The sequence below is a fragment of the Callorhinchus milii genome, unplaced genomic scaffold (assembly GCF_018977255.1).
Source record: "Callorhinchus milii isolate IMCB2004 unplaced genomic scaffold, IMCB_Cmil_1.0 Scaffold11, whole genome shotgun sequence".
Lineage (NCBI taxonomy): Eukaryota > Metazoa > Chordata > Chondrichthyes > Chimaeriformes > Callorhinchidae > Callorhinchus > Callorhinchus milii.
The window spans coordinates 4,007,578-4,021,882 of NW_024704752.1; positions in this window are offsets into that span (position 1 = coordinate 4,007,578).

The following is a 14,305-nucleotide window of genomic DNA, read 5'->3' on the forward strand; positions in this document are numbered from 1 at the left end:
ACTCCACATTCCTTACTCCCTTCTATTCCCCTCTATTCCCCTCTCCCTCATGTGAAGTCTAGATTTCTCCTGAATGCATCTACACTGTCTGATTCGACCACCACTTCAGGCAGCGAGTTCTACATTCTCACACCCTCTGTGTGCAGTAGTTCCTCCTAAATTTCCTTTTAGATCCCCTACTCGGTATCTTAGATAGCTATACTTGTGTGCTTCTTAAACCTGCTCTCTGTTTGTGTCCTCTGGTTACTGACTCCCCAGCCAATGGAAACAGCCCTCTAAATAATAAAAGAACTTTAAAATAGTTCACTTTAAATAATATTCAATCATTAGTTTAATGCTTCTGGAGCGCACATCAGGGTATCTTTAGCCTGTCAGTACCCCAGTCTATCTTTAATAAATCTTCCTGCGTTTCCAGAAACACCTGGATTGATTTTATGTAACATCTGTCTTGTTTTTCTTTCACAGCTGTGTTTCCCTGTACCCTACCGTGCCAACTAACGTGTTTGCCCACATAATTAACGTCCAGTCAAGCACTGCACTGGAGTGTAACAAGCTGCCTATCTGCAAATCAGGTCTGTTCTCTTGCAAATACGCTCACCGCAATTGACATCATTACCCTGTCCTGTGAAGCGCTTTGAGACATTTAGACATGATAATGATAATAATAATAATAATACTATGCCGCGGGGGGGTGGGGGGTGGTCCTCCCGACTTGAAAGGCACTATACAAACGTAATTTGTCGTTGTTGATGTTTAAACATGATAAAGCATGGCACTGCACCAAAGGCAAGGATTATTATTATCACCATCACGAGTGCAGTTAAGAGCTAAGAACCATTTGATATTCATTTAGGATATGCTTTCAGCCATTCTACACCCATTTGCAGGGATTTCCATTATGGAATCCCTCCACCTTATAATAATAATAATAATCCTTGCATTTGATATAGCGCTTTTCACGTCGGGAGGACGTCCCAAAGCGCTTCACAGAATATACTGTAAAGTGAGTTGACTGTATATTTGTGGGCGAACGCGGCAGCCATTTGCGCACAGCAATGTCCCACAAACAGTCATAGATTGAAAATGACCAATTTAATTATTGTTTTGGGTTTTGGAGGGATTATTATTAGGCTCTGTGTGGAGTAAGGAAACTTGCCCAAGGTTTCGCCCCCTGCCTGGAATTGAACTCAGGTCTCTCGCTTGCAAAGCGAGTGCTCTAACCACTGAGCTACAGGACAACCTTGTCCCACCCTCCCTCCCAGCCTTCAAAAGCCCGCCTCAAACCTTTCTTTTTGACCACACTCCCATCCCCCCACCCCACGCACACACACACACACACACACTCTCTCTCTCCTCAGCTAACTGCAACTTGGGCTCCCAGTGAAGCGCTCTGAGACAGTTTCAAAAGGGAATTAGGTAGATACTTGAAATTTGCAAGGGTATGGAGAAAGAGCAGGGGAATGGGACTGATTGGGTCGCTCTTCCAAAGAACAGCAGGCACAGGCACGATGGGCCGAATGGCCTCCTTCTGATCTGTAATATTCTATGATTTTATTCTCCTGTGTCAATAGTGGCAAGGTGTAATGAGATGATATTGCTTGGCATGGACTTGGGGCTGTGGCAACGCCAATGAGGCTTAAGTAAAGAGCCGTATGGAACATGTAACCGAAACTCACACCACGGTGGATCATAATAGAGGAAAAATGCGTTGGCAAAATCCAACCAACGCTGGCAGCTAACACGCACTATTGGATTTCACTTGCTTCAATCAAGGTCGGGTTTCCATTGCACTCTTGCTGTCTCAATTGTGTTTCTTCTTGGAGTTGCGAGCAGTTCAATTGGCAGCAGTTGTGAAGCTGTGCAAACTAGGTCATGTTGGGGTCAGTCGAATAATTACGAGGTTCAACGTACCATAAGTGGACTACCTACCCCACTAGCCCCCACCGCCCAAGGCTGTTCCCAGTGGTGACATGTGTGAAACTGTTTCCGTTGTGGTTTGACTCCTGACACTACCTGCTCTGAGCTCTTTGACTGCTCCTTCGATCATCCTTCCCACTTCGACCACCTCACCCAGTGCGAACCCTTGACTGTCCAGTGCCTTGGGACGTCCTCCTGACGTGAAAGACACTGTTTAAATGCAATTTGTTGGTGTTCCTGTTGTTGTAAAATTGTGGTGCTGGTCAAAATTGCGACAAGGGTCAAACAAACATGTCCTGGATTAAGTCAGTTTGTGTTGACGGCTCCAATGCAACTCAAATTTAAGCCATCACTTGTTTAACGTCTGGTTTGACGTCTCATTAAGGATGCATGCTGCCCTGGACTGTCAAAATAACCTGCAGCAACAACAATAACTTGCAATTATATAGTGCCCCTCACCCAGGATAGATTGCCAGAACAAGAGATTTAGCAGCAAGAAACGTGTAGCAGAAACTTCATGTGCAGCTTTGTTCAATCCAACGAATGTCAGGGCGAGGGGGTTAGTAGTTTTCTGTGTCCTTCACGCTAACTGTTGGAAAGGCGTTATGAAAGGCACACTTGCTTTGCTCAGTTATGCTTTAAGCCAGTGCCGCTCTGGGAGCCGACTTCAATCGCGCCTGTATTTATTATTTTCTATTATTTTGATTCGAAGGAGCGGCAACTGTTGAAATAAAAATAACACTTCGAAGAATGCAAAAAATCCCCGTCTCCTTTAAGAGCTTGCAGCTGTGTTGATCCTTCAGCTTTGTGAAATATTGGAACGATTCCGCTACCTAAACTGTCAGGGCTCCCTCGCTAATAACGACCTTTGATGTGAGAGAGTTCTTTTAACCAACAGGAATTTCAGATTAATTAATATCTCCATTTACTGCCAAAGAGAGGGGAGAGGGAGGTTGAGGGGCGTGGGATGGGGGTGATTGGGGGAAAACAGGGGACAAATGTGAGTTGGCTGCCAACATCTAGTCTCATCAAGAACTGATGGCAGATTATTTTTGATCAGGAAATTATTTCATCACAAAGTTATGAACGCTAATAAACCATGGCGGCGATAGTGGCCTGGTGTGCTGTCTCCCTCGCTCGGCTTGTCTTGTGCCTCTTTAACAGTTGCCTAATAAGCTCCTGATTAAAGGCCGTGCTTGAAAGACAGGGGAACTCGGGACAGATGGTCTTTTCTTCACTCATTCCCCACCAGTGCGCGGAGAGAACGAGAAAGATTTTTTCCTTTTAATCCTCTCCCCCCACCATCACCAACCTTCCCTGTTCATCTGTTCCTCCCAACCTCCCCCCACCCACCCCCACCATCACTTCCCCCTCACTAATTTCGGGCAATTATTGGTGATGATCCAAGGGCATGAACTGCGTCACACACTGTCTGAGTCCTCCTTACCAGTCACAAAGAGGCTTATTCTCCGCCCAGCAGAAGCTACAGCCGCTTCTCTTTTGCATTCTTCTCCCGAGACTGTGATCTTTATCGCTGGCCTTGGGGTCATCCGTTGGCTCCTTATATATTAATAAGCACATCAGAGATGTTATCACAATGAGAGATTACCACCATCTGTTCTTTTCAATTCAGAGTGCGTCAACTCCATAGATCTGACCCCCACCCACCATCCCCCTTCCCCCTGCTCCGTCCTGTTCCCCAACCCACACCACCACAATCACACGTCACCTCATCCCAACCCTGATGGAAAAATATAGTGTATTAACTCTGGTAAAGTGATCAACGGATTCAAGGTCATAGACTGGACAGCTGGATTTGCAACAAGACCTGTGATAACTCCTGCAGATAACCCCACTCTCTGCTCCCTCCCTCCCCTCTTTCCCCCATCGTGACCTTTGTTCTCGTGAAGACACTGTGACATCTCATGGTTCCCCTGACATTTCTTTCCTCTGATCATTGTATTGCTGATAAAGGCTGCTAAACAGGTCATTTACAATCAGTTTGAATATCGCGCCAAGCAGATCTGACTGGGTATCATATCAGCTGTCCTGGCTTGGTGGCACTCTCTCTCCTCCATGTCCAAGCCCACCTGTTACAAATCCAACACGAAATGCCAGTCCAGCTTTGAAAAGGTCTCCATGTATTATGGGTTTGCCACTGAGCTCTCTCTCTTTGTGATGCCAAATGCTCCCAACAATACCCCAACCCTCTCAATCTCTATTTGCCTCCTTCTTCTACGTTGCTTAAGGTACGAACATTGCCAATGCAAAGACTGCAAAACTATTAGAAATTTACGGAATTTGCCTGTCAAGTCCGCACCAGCTCTTAGAGCAAGGTGCCCATTCAATCCTACTGCCCTCCCCTATCCCCATAGCTCTTCAAGCTTTTATCTTTCATGCACCCTCTTGCAGCCCACAATAGATGCTGCCTTTAACACCTGAATAGGCAGAACGTCCCACGAACATTTGATACGGTGCCTTTGAAGTTGGGAGGACGTCTCAAAGTGCTTCACAGCATTTACTGTAAGTGGTAGTGACTGTGGGTTTTGTAGGTACTTTCTTATTAATGTAGCGAGAAATTGAAATCCCTAATTCTACCAACGCTAACCTACTGAACAGATAATAGTTCCGCAGGGCAGTAGATTGAATGGAAATATGGCAAGTGTGCCAGTGGACGGGAGAGTGAAAAGGCAAAGGGGGGAGGGGGTGACAGGGGAAAGGAGTTAAATGGGGGAATGGGGGGAAGCGGGAGAGCCCCAAATTCATTCAATAAGCAAAACAGCATTATAACAAGACGCTTTACAACAGGGTTTCACTGCAACCGCATGCAAGATCTTCCTGTTGCAATGCACCTTTTCAGCACTCTACGTTGTAAACTACAGGGGGTCAAACTTGCGCTGTTTTCTTAAACCATTTCTTATGCTCAAACACCAGGAACGAGTTTTAAAAGTAAAACAGAGTGAAGTTGATGTCCTTTATCTCGGACAATTGATTGGTCTGTCGTTTCAGTTGAAAGTAATTAAAAAAAAGATTTAAGTAGGAAGAAAAGATGTCTGTACCACTTTCAAAATTAGCATCCACATTTTCTTAGATAAAGTACTTTTCCTGTAATGTAGCCTCTAATTACCGCTAGCCTATGCTTGACTCTGTGTAGGTTTTAATCTTAGTGCTGGTAACTCACATCTGTATCATTTATTAATTACCTTTGTCTTTCTTTAAATCTTGAATAATGCTTTTGAATGAATTTATCTCTGGAGACTTTTTTAAAAAAATTGTTGAAGAGTCTGGTGCAAAAAAAAAACTTTTACTCCTTTCCCCGCCTCTTCGCTTAACCACCTCTGACCTTCTGTATGTCCCTTGTTCCCTCCGCTCCACTACTGGTGCCCATGTTTTCAGCCATAGTGCTCTGAAACTCTGCAACTCTCTGCCTCAATCTCTTCTCCTTGCACCCCCCCCACCCCGCACCACACCCCCCCCCCTTTTGCCTACCTTCAGATCACACCTGAAGATCTTGCTCTTCGACTGTGCCTACAGTCACCTTCCCACTCGTCTCGACTTGGTGTCCGAGACGCTACCCAGTGTGAAGGGCGCTATATAGTCACATGTACGAACCCACAACCTTCTGATGGGGTGAGTCAACTGAGCCAGACTGACGCCCCAATGATTAATCGTAAAATTAGCTGGTAAACCTGAATCATATGAAAGCAACAGACAAGAAGATGGCACACATGGTTTTACAGCAATGCATTGCGTAACTTTGGCTTTGATAAGGTTCCAATAATAATAATAATAATAATAATTAATATCAAAACATCTCAAAGCGCTTCAGGGGAAATTGCGACCGTATTTGCAGGCAATCATTACAGTAACAATCCACAAACATCCATGGAGTGAGTGACCAATTAATCTGGAGGATGGTTGACAAATGTAGCAGGCATTGAAATATCACCTGCTATGTTTACACTGAAGAAAGGCCTTGTCAAGTGCGAATCACTGTCAGCTTTCATCCTCTGTCCTACTGCAAGCTAGCCAGCCGGGCTGCCCGCTCGCTAAGTACTCAAAGACAGAAGCTGCGGAAAAAATAAAAGCTCCTGCTGTCAGTGTTATGGGTCTAAAACATACTGACAACTCAGAACGTGTACACAGTGAAGTGAAGTCTATTAGCGGAGAATCAGAAGGAGGAGGATTTGGCTGTGATCATCGATCATTCACTTACACTTTCCAGTCATTGCAAAGCTGCTGTCAACAAAACTGATCCCAACTCAAAGGAATTTAACTAAAAGATACAGGAAGTTCTTTTATTGATAAGGGGTACAGCTACGATTTGGAAAATCATGTTCTAACATGCTGTATTTCTGGTTATTAAAAACACTCTCCATTTGCTCAACTTGAGTTTTCTTTTTAAGAAATCCTGTTAAGAAAGACCGCAAACTAGACTTCGTTATGTGCAATTTTGGGCACCCGAGACCATCACAAGAACAATGAAGCCTTTGGAGAGGTTTCGGAGATGAGCAACAAGGATGATACTTTACATCTCGCACTTTGGGACATCCTCCCAATGGGAAAGGTGCTATATAAATGGAATTTGTGGTTGATGAAGCGATGCTTACCAGATAATAATCCTTGCATTTGATATGGCGCCTTATCATGCCATTGAGACATCTCAAAGCGCTTCACAGAATATATTGTATAGTTGATTGACTGTGTATTTTGTGGGTGAAATGCAGCAGCCAATTGTACAAAGCAATTCCCCACAAACATTCGTAGATTGAATGACCAAGTTTTTTTTAATGCGAATATTACCCCCCTGGAAAGCAATCCCCCATTCAATTAACTGGCTTAGTAAGTTCCTACTTTCTGCTAGGTAAAGCAGAAGCATGTTGAGTGAGTAAGGCAACTTGCCTAAGGTTTCGTCCACCCGGGAATCGAACCCGGGTCCTCTCGCTTGCGAGGCGAGCTTGCTAACCACTACTCTACGGGATTCCACGTAAAGGAGGTGTATTGAAATGCTAAGAGACAGATCTAAGCACCCTGTTGGACTCAGATGATAGCATTTTCGAACCATTTTACTGAATGTTTCCATTTGGCGATTGAAGTCCTTTGTTGGACAGCTCCCAGGCGCTCTTCACCAAAGGAAAAATATGGCTTTAATTCCAAAAAATAACAACTTTGTTTCTTTTTTCTCCAAGAAAAAAAGTCTCGTAGACAAAGCAGTGGTAAGATAAAGGTAATCGAAAGACTGTGGAAAACAGTGTATATTTGTGATGAAGGATTCGGCTAGTTTTTTTTTGTTGGGCTGGTGATTGAGGCGAGGGTGCTCTTTCAATCCCCTTTCAGCAAAGCTTTCAGAGTGAATGGGGGTAATTTAGATTTAGTCCCTTCTCCAGCAACCTGTCGCACCCCATGCCATGTGCCATCCTGGGAGTGTGATCAAACAAGGTCTGTATGGGATTGAACCTAATATTGTTTTTTAAAAAAAACGCTCTTTTGAATGTTTTTTCGGAAAAACGAGAAACTGAAAGAAATTGGTAGGGCGGCGAGCTAATTTTCCTTTGAACACAGCCGCTGTGTGTGGAAAAAAAAATCAAAAGACCTGCCTCTCTGCTCTTGTCACTAAAAGACAGGCAATCAAAGGGCTGCTCTGTTGTTGAAGAATGCCCTACTGTCAGATTAGCAAACCTGATCAAACCAAAAGGGAGTTTGGTAGCAAAATGAATGGACTATTAACAGATGTCACATTTATTTCTTCAGCAGCACTTCAAGGTGTTACAGATTCATAGATCAATCGCTTTGTCTCAGGGTTTGTTATAATTGTGCTATTTTAATGCTTTTTTCGTGTTCTAAAACAAGGAGCGTGTGATTCTAAACCCCCCAACAAAACCGGCCATTCACTTCAGGGCTACTTGTAGGATATTGCTGTTGAGAATTGGACGATAAAATGCACAGTCACTATACTCTATGGTAAATCCTATGAAGCGCTTTGAAACCTCTCGTCAAAGTGATATATAGCGCTGAATCAGCTTCAAGGATTATTATTATTGTTATAAAAAGCACTAAATATACAGTTACAGGGAATAATATTTAGCGGGAGTTCTTATTCCAAGAAAAGGAGGAGGGAGAGGCCTGATTGAAATTGAAGCACCTTATATATCAGCAATTGTAGGTTCAGCTGAATATATCAGAACAAATCCCGATGATGGTATCAAAATGATGGAGAAACATGAAAAACAGAAAAAGAAATTTTCCATCATTAAAGAAGCAATCAAGATCAAACAGGAAAATGACATCCATCAAAAAGAAATAGAAAGGAGCTCATCTGAATCAATGAAAAATATGGCACATGGAATGAAAATTGTCCTTAAAACGAAATTGATGTCTTGTAGTAAAAAAAAGGAGAAGAAATTCATACGTGGTCAATTTCCGAGAGAAATGAGACAATAAGCCTTAGATATGAACCCGAGCTACAACTGGTTGGCTAACTGGGTATCTGAAAGCCACAAAAACAGAAGCTCTCATAATATCAGTGCAAGACGAAGCTATTATAGCCTGGTATTATGAAAATAAGATCTTAAAGTGAAACATTAGTCCAAAATGCTGAATATGTCATTAAGCAAACAGTAGACCATATATTATCATCATGCCCAGCCCTAGCTCAATCAGTGAAGCTGATTCGACATAATAACATAGCTCAATATATTCACTGGACAATTTGTAAACACTTTGATATTAATGTAAACACCAACTGGTATCAACCAGCAAAAGTGACATTGAAATAATATCATAATAAACTGGGACTCACAGTAAATACGACTAGAACAGTAATCTATAACAAACCAGACATTAATATTAAAAAAACTAGATGGTACATGTAGTATTACTGATGTGTCTATCCCAAGTGATTACAATATAATAAATAGCGAACTAGAGAAGATCAGGAAATATATTGATCGACAAATTGAAGTGGACGTATGTGGTAGTCTAAAACAAACATAGTTCCTATATTCACCGGTGCAACTGGAAATGTTAAAAAGATTATTCAGAAGCGACTTTCTGCTGAACGATGTTATCTTCCTGCAAAAAAAGTAGCTATTTTAGGAAGTTCAAACATATTAAGAAAAGTAATATCCATTCATATGTAACGTGACTGTGTTACTTGTTTGACTCAACAACAACAACAAGATTCCATTTATAAAGCGCCTTTCACGTCAGGAGGACGTCCCAAGGCGCTGCACAGTTGGGTCATGACCCGAGCAGGGGGGAAATGGTCAGGGGAGGGGAGGGAGCGAGGAGGGGGGAAATGGTCAGGGTGAGGGGAGGGAAGGGAGGGAGCGAGGAGGGGGAAGAGAGTCGAGAGGGGAGCTGAAGGACTCACCCATCATTGAAAACCAATTAGAAACTATACCTGTATAGGGTGATTTAAACTGTAATAATAATAATCCTCACATGTGATGTGGCACTTTTATCACACTGAAATGTCTCAAAGTGTTTCTTCTTTCAATCGCTTCTTTTTTGTAAAGTGTAGTGACTGTGTAACCTGCGCTCCACAAGATATTTTGGTGTAAACTGGAGGTTGGCCCTCCCTCTCCACCTCCCTCCCTCCACCCCTTCCTATCCCATCTCTCACCCAAGTACCAGGCCCTTCCCATGGTGATGTCCGAGAAGCCAGGCCTGTGACGAGGAGTCAGGTTGAACATCAACATCCGAACCATCGATGGTCATAAATAACTACCAGTGAACCAGAATGGGGATGAGGGAGGTTTGGCTACTCTCAGTCCATATTACACACCAGATACAGGTATACAGTCAATTCACTTTACAGTATATTCTGTGAAGCGCTTTGGGACGTCCTCTACTGTGCAGCTCCCGTCAGCACCAAAGCGCACATATGCTGGGTCAATGCTGCAGAAAGCTTTGCGCTTCCCATTTAAGCTAACCACCCTGAACTGAAGGATACTAATTCCGCCAGTGCCTGCTGTCAACATTGTCCTCCCACATGCTCAGATGGACTTTGTTGTGCACATCTCGTGCAGGCGGTGATCGCAACCCGTCTTCCGATGCCTCCCTGTGGAGCAGCAATCAATCATCTCGGTAATAACAGATGGGCAAGCAATCTTCCCTCTGTGAAACAGCCTAGATGTTAAATAATTTTAATTAGCCATTCAAGGAAACTGATTTCCAACATTTTGCCGAACTTCAAAATGATTTCCACATTCCGTCTCTCCCGTTCTAATGTTTCCATCTCACTCCCGAACAAATCCCGCTTTCCCTTGGTATCAGTCGCTTTAATCTATCCAATTCAGCCTCCAGCAGACTGGTTTTGATATCAGTTCATGGCTTTCCTCCCCCTTCCACTCTCTCCCTCTCCTCAAAACTTTCCAGAACAGTGTTATCAAAAATCCTGTGGCAGACCATTTATCAGCCAACCTTCAACACTTTCGCACCATTCGTGTGTACTGCTTTTATTGCATGTGTATTTGAAAGCACAAATAATGAACTATGAGTTGTGCTTGGCGTGTTCTTGCAGAGGTGCCATCCTTTGTATCAGACGTTAAACCGAGGTCCCCATCTCCCTGTTCAGATGTACGTTAAAGATCCTGCAGTGCTATCCAAAAAAAAAGGGAGTTTCTCTCCCGGTATCCTGCTCAATAATCTCCCCCAGATAAAAAAAATCATTGGTTATTCATTTCATGGTTTTTAAGGTATATTAGCGTGCAAAAATTGGCTGCCACGTGCTCCGACTAATACACATGTCACGCTTTATGGCAGTGGATTGAGATGTTACAGGAGTTACATATTATTGGTGAATGCAAAAGGGAAAGTGGAGGGCGAAGCAATCGCCTACAAAATGCACAGTCACAACACTTTACAATAAATCCTGCAAAGGGCTTTGAGATATCCAATTGACGTTAATAGCGTTGTATCAAAGGCAACAATGAATAATTCCATCGAAGGGTTTGCGAAATGGGGTCATTTTTGTTAATGCCCTCCAGCAGTGCTCCGGGATGCTAATCCATGTGAAGGGCGCTACTTAAAGGCAAGTTGTTGCCCACATCCACAAAATAGACAGAGTTTATCGTATATCCCACTCTCCCATGAAACGCTTTGAGATGTATCAACAACTTGATAAGGCACTGTATGAAATGCAAGGATTATTATTTTTATTATTTATTGTTATTATCACATTGGAACAAACCATAATGATCACAGTGTGACAAGGCACAGTATTGTGATTTGGAAAAAAAAAGCCCTTTTATGTGACTGAAGATATGTTACGCTTTACCTGTAATCAATTACCTTTTAATGTCTACGATGGGAACCTCATGGATCACAAATATAGAGCTGTATCAGACGACGCAAGAGTATTTTGATTCCCTAACTAATGCACCTAACAATTCCATTCACTGCAGAGCATGGCTGATTAGGGCTACAAATTGCATCTCATTAGGTCTCGGATCCTTAACATCCACAGAAACGAGGCTCAGTTGGATTTAAGATCTACAACAACACATCAAGTGATCCACTTGACGATTTACCTTAACTCGAGATTATACTAATTCTGTCCTGAAATGGCATTTTGTAACACACGTTGTTTCACGTATTGTTAGCTCATTTCCTCACCGCAAACAGCACCGTTTATTGTCCTTTGGGGTAGAGAGATGGTGCGAGGGGATGAAATGACCCAGCCAGGGTACAGGAAGGAGGTGTGCAGTCAATGGAACTCGCAATCAAAATATGATTGATAACCAGTTACAGTTCCACATGTATCTTAATCTAGGATTATGCTAAATTGTAGCTCATGTTGGCACAAATCAAGGAGAACTGATAGGATTAATCCCATCCTGGTCATTAGATTTTGATTATTTTATGGAGGGGGGTGTTTGGAGTGGACGTTCTTCTTTGTTGTTTTGGACTAATTCTTTAATCTCCCTTTTAGTTTATTTTTGATCAAACATCCCCCGCACCCCGCCCGAAAAAATCACTCACTCACTTTCAAGGCTGTTTACAGGCAATTGCTCTGCCACTGCACTTCACAGTAAAATCCTGAGTTTGAGATGTCTTGGCAAAGTGATAAAGGCACCAGCATCAAAAACAAGGATTATTATTACTAATAACCATTTTTTTTACCTTTTCCTCACAATGCTTTTTAATTCCTACTGGATAGGTTTATCCTTCAGTCGTCTGTGTCAGTAATTCAATAATGTAAGTTTAATTTTGTAGCGTATTGGTTAGAGTACTCTCCTTGCAAACGAGAGGACCTGGGTTTCATTCCCAGGCAGGGCGAAGCATTAGACACATTACACACGCCTGTTTACCTAGCAGTTAGTAGGAACCCAGTTGTTAGCCGGGGGTAAGAATCCCTTCAAATAAATAAATAAATAAACAAATAATTTGGTCACTCAATCCATGACTGTTTGTGGGACAGTGCCCTAAGCAATTGTCTACCACGTTTCGGCCACAAAATATGCAGTTAATCCACTTTCCAGTATACTCTGTGAAGCGTTTTGAGACGTCTAGAAGAAGTGATAAGGGGCTGTATGAAAGGATTATTATTAATATTAATTCCATGAACCAAGACCAAAGTAATCACAGACATTGACTGCACATGAAGCAGAGCAGAGGCACGAAGGGCCACAGAGTGCACAGCGTGAGACATTCCTGTACAGACTGGCCAAAAACAGAATTTTTAGGAGGTTAAAAAAAAGCAGCGCACAGATGTAAGCTGTAATCCCAAGCAATAATTTTGAGGCAGGAAATCTGATCGCAAGGTTCCAATAATAGCAATAAAGTGCCTGAGCTTTGCTCTTACGGTTTATGATGTCACCTGAACCCACTCAGTTAGATCACTGCCTTTATAATGATTCCCAGCTATCCATTGCGGTGATCACACAAGATAAATAAAGCGAGTGCACATAAAACAGCGAGGCTGGACTCTGGCCACGACGAGACTCCTTCAAGCTCGAATAATAGGCCAAAGCGTGCTCCAAGGTCATTTGATAATGGACGGTCGGATATTAGTAGGCGAGTAATGAAAATGCATTTTATCACCAAAGCAAAGGGTGAGCATTTTTTGTATCCTTGCTGTAAATATTTATTGTCCAAGAGTGCACAATTTTCAGTCACACCTGCTTCAAGATATCATCAACGGTATTGTATAACCCTGCGGATATTCCGGCTCTTCCACAGATATGAAATAATAATGACTTAGACCTTTATTACTTATGAAACATCTGGAAACTATTTGGGGAGCGGTAGGTGGGGGTGGGGAGGGGGAAGAGGCGGTGAGTGGGGGGTGGGGAGGAGGCTGTTATTCTTTGTACTCTGCAGCTGCGAGTGAATGTCCATTTGTTGTGTGGATGCAGAACTGTTGAGTCGCCATGTTCATTTGTGAAGAGGCAATAGTCAAATGTTACCACCGTGGAAACCAGCTCTTTATATGACCAGTTGGTCAACCTGGCTCAGTCGGTTGCACTCTCACCTGCAAGTCAGAAGCTTGTGGGTTCAATCTACACATCAGCTCCTTGAGCTCAGAGGCTAGTCTGACTCTCAAGCGCATTGCCGGGGTTCATTCGGATGAGAAGTTGAGCCAAAGTCCCATCTGTGCCTGTTCAGGTGGATGTTAAAGATCACAAATTTGAAAAAGAGAAGAGAGTTTCTGTCTCCCTGTGCCCTGGCCAACAATCCCCCAGATAAAATTGGTCATTCACTTAACGACTGTTTGTGGGACATTGGCTGCAACATTCGCCTATTCGCTCTTTACAGTAAATCATGTGAGGCACTATGAGACGTTTTGATGATGTGATAAGGTACTGTATCAAACGTGAGGATTATTGTTCATAAAATTGACAAAGAATGTAAGTTATCCTTTACAAATCTTTTTCAGACCTTATCTCTGGAGGTTAGCAAATTAAGTGTGCTTGACCTTTTCGGGAAGCAGTGAAACAGACAGAGAAAAACATGCTGATGCTAAATGTCCACGTGACTAGTCTTGTCCACATTTCAAGCACGCAAACGATAAAAATAGACTTTAAACCCTTTAAGCAACAAAAACGGCACAAATCATGCAGACGGCAAAGAGAAAATGGAAGGTGCTGTCTCGGATAAGACTTATTAAAATAGTTCGTTTTTTTGGAAAGAAAAAATACACACGGTTAAAAATAAAACTTCACAACTTTATGCAACTTTCGCAACAATTCCAAAAAAAATCGTTACGGGAAAATAAATCTCTTAGGCCGCTCAGGAAAATGCCGGATATTGAAGTTTACAAAGTCTCTAAGATCAAACCAGAAAATTTCCACAACACACACACACACACAAATAGTTTCGCTATTCTGTTTCTGAAGCAAGCGGGAGAGCTTAATAAGTTGCAGACAGGAGATAGTCACATTGT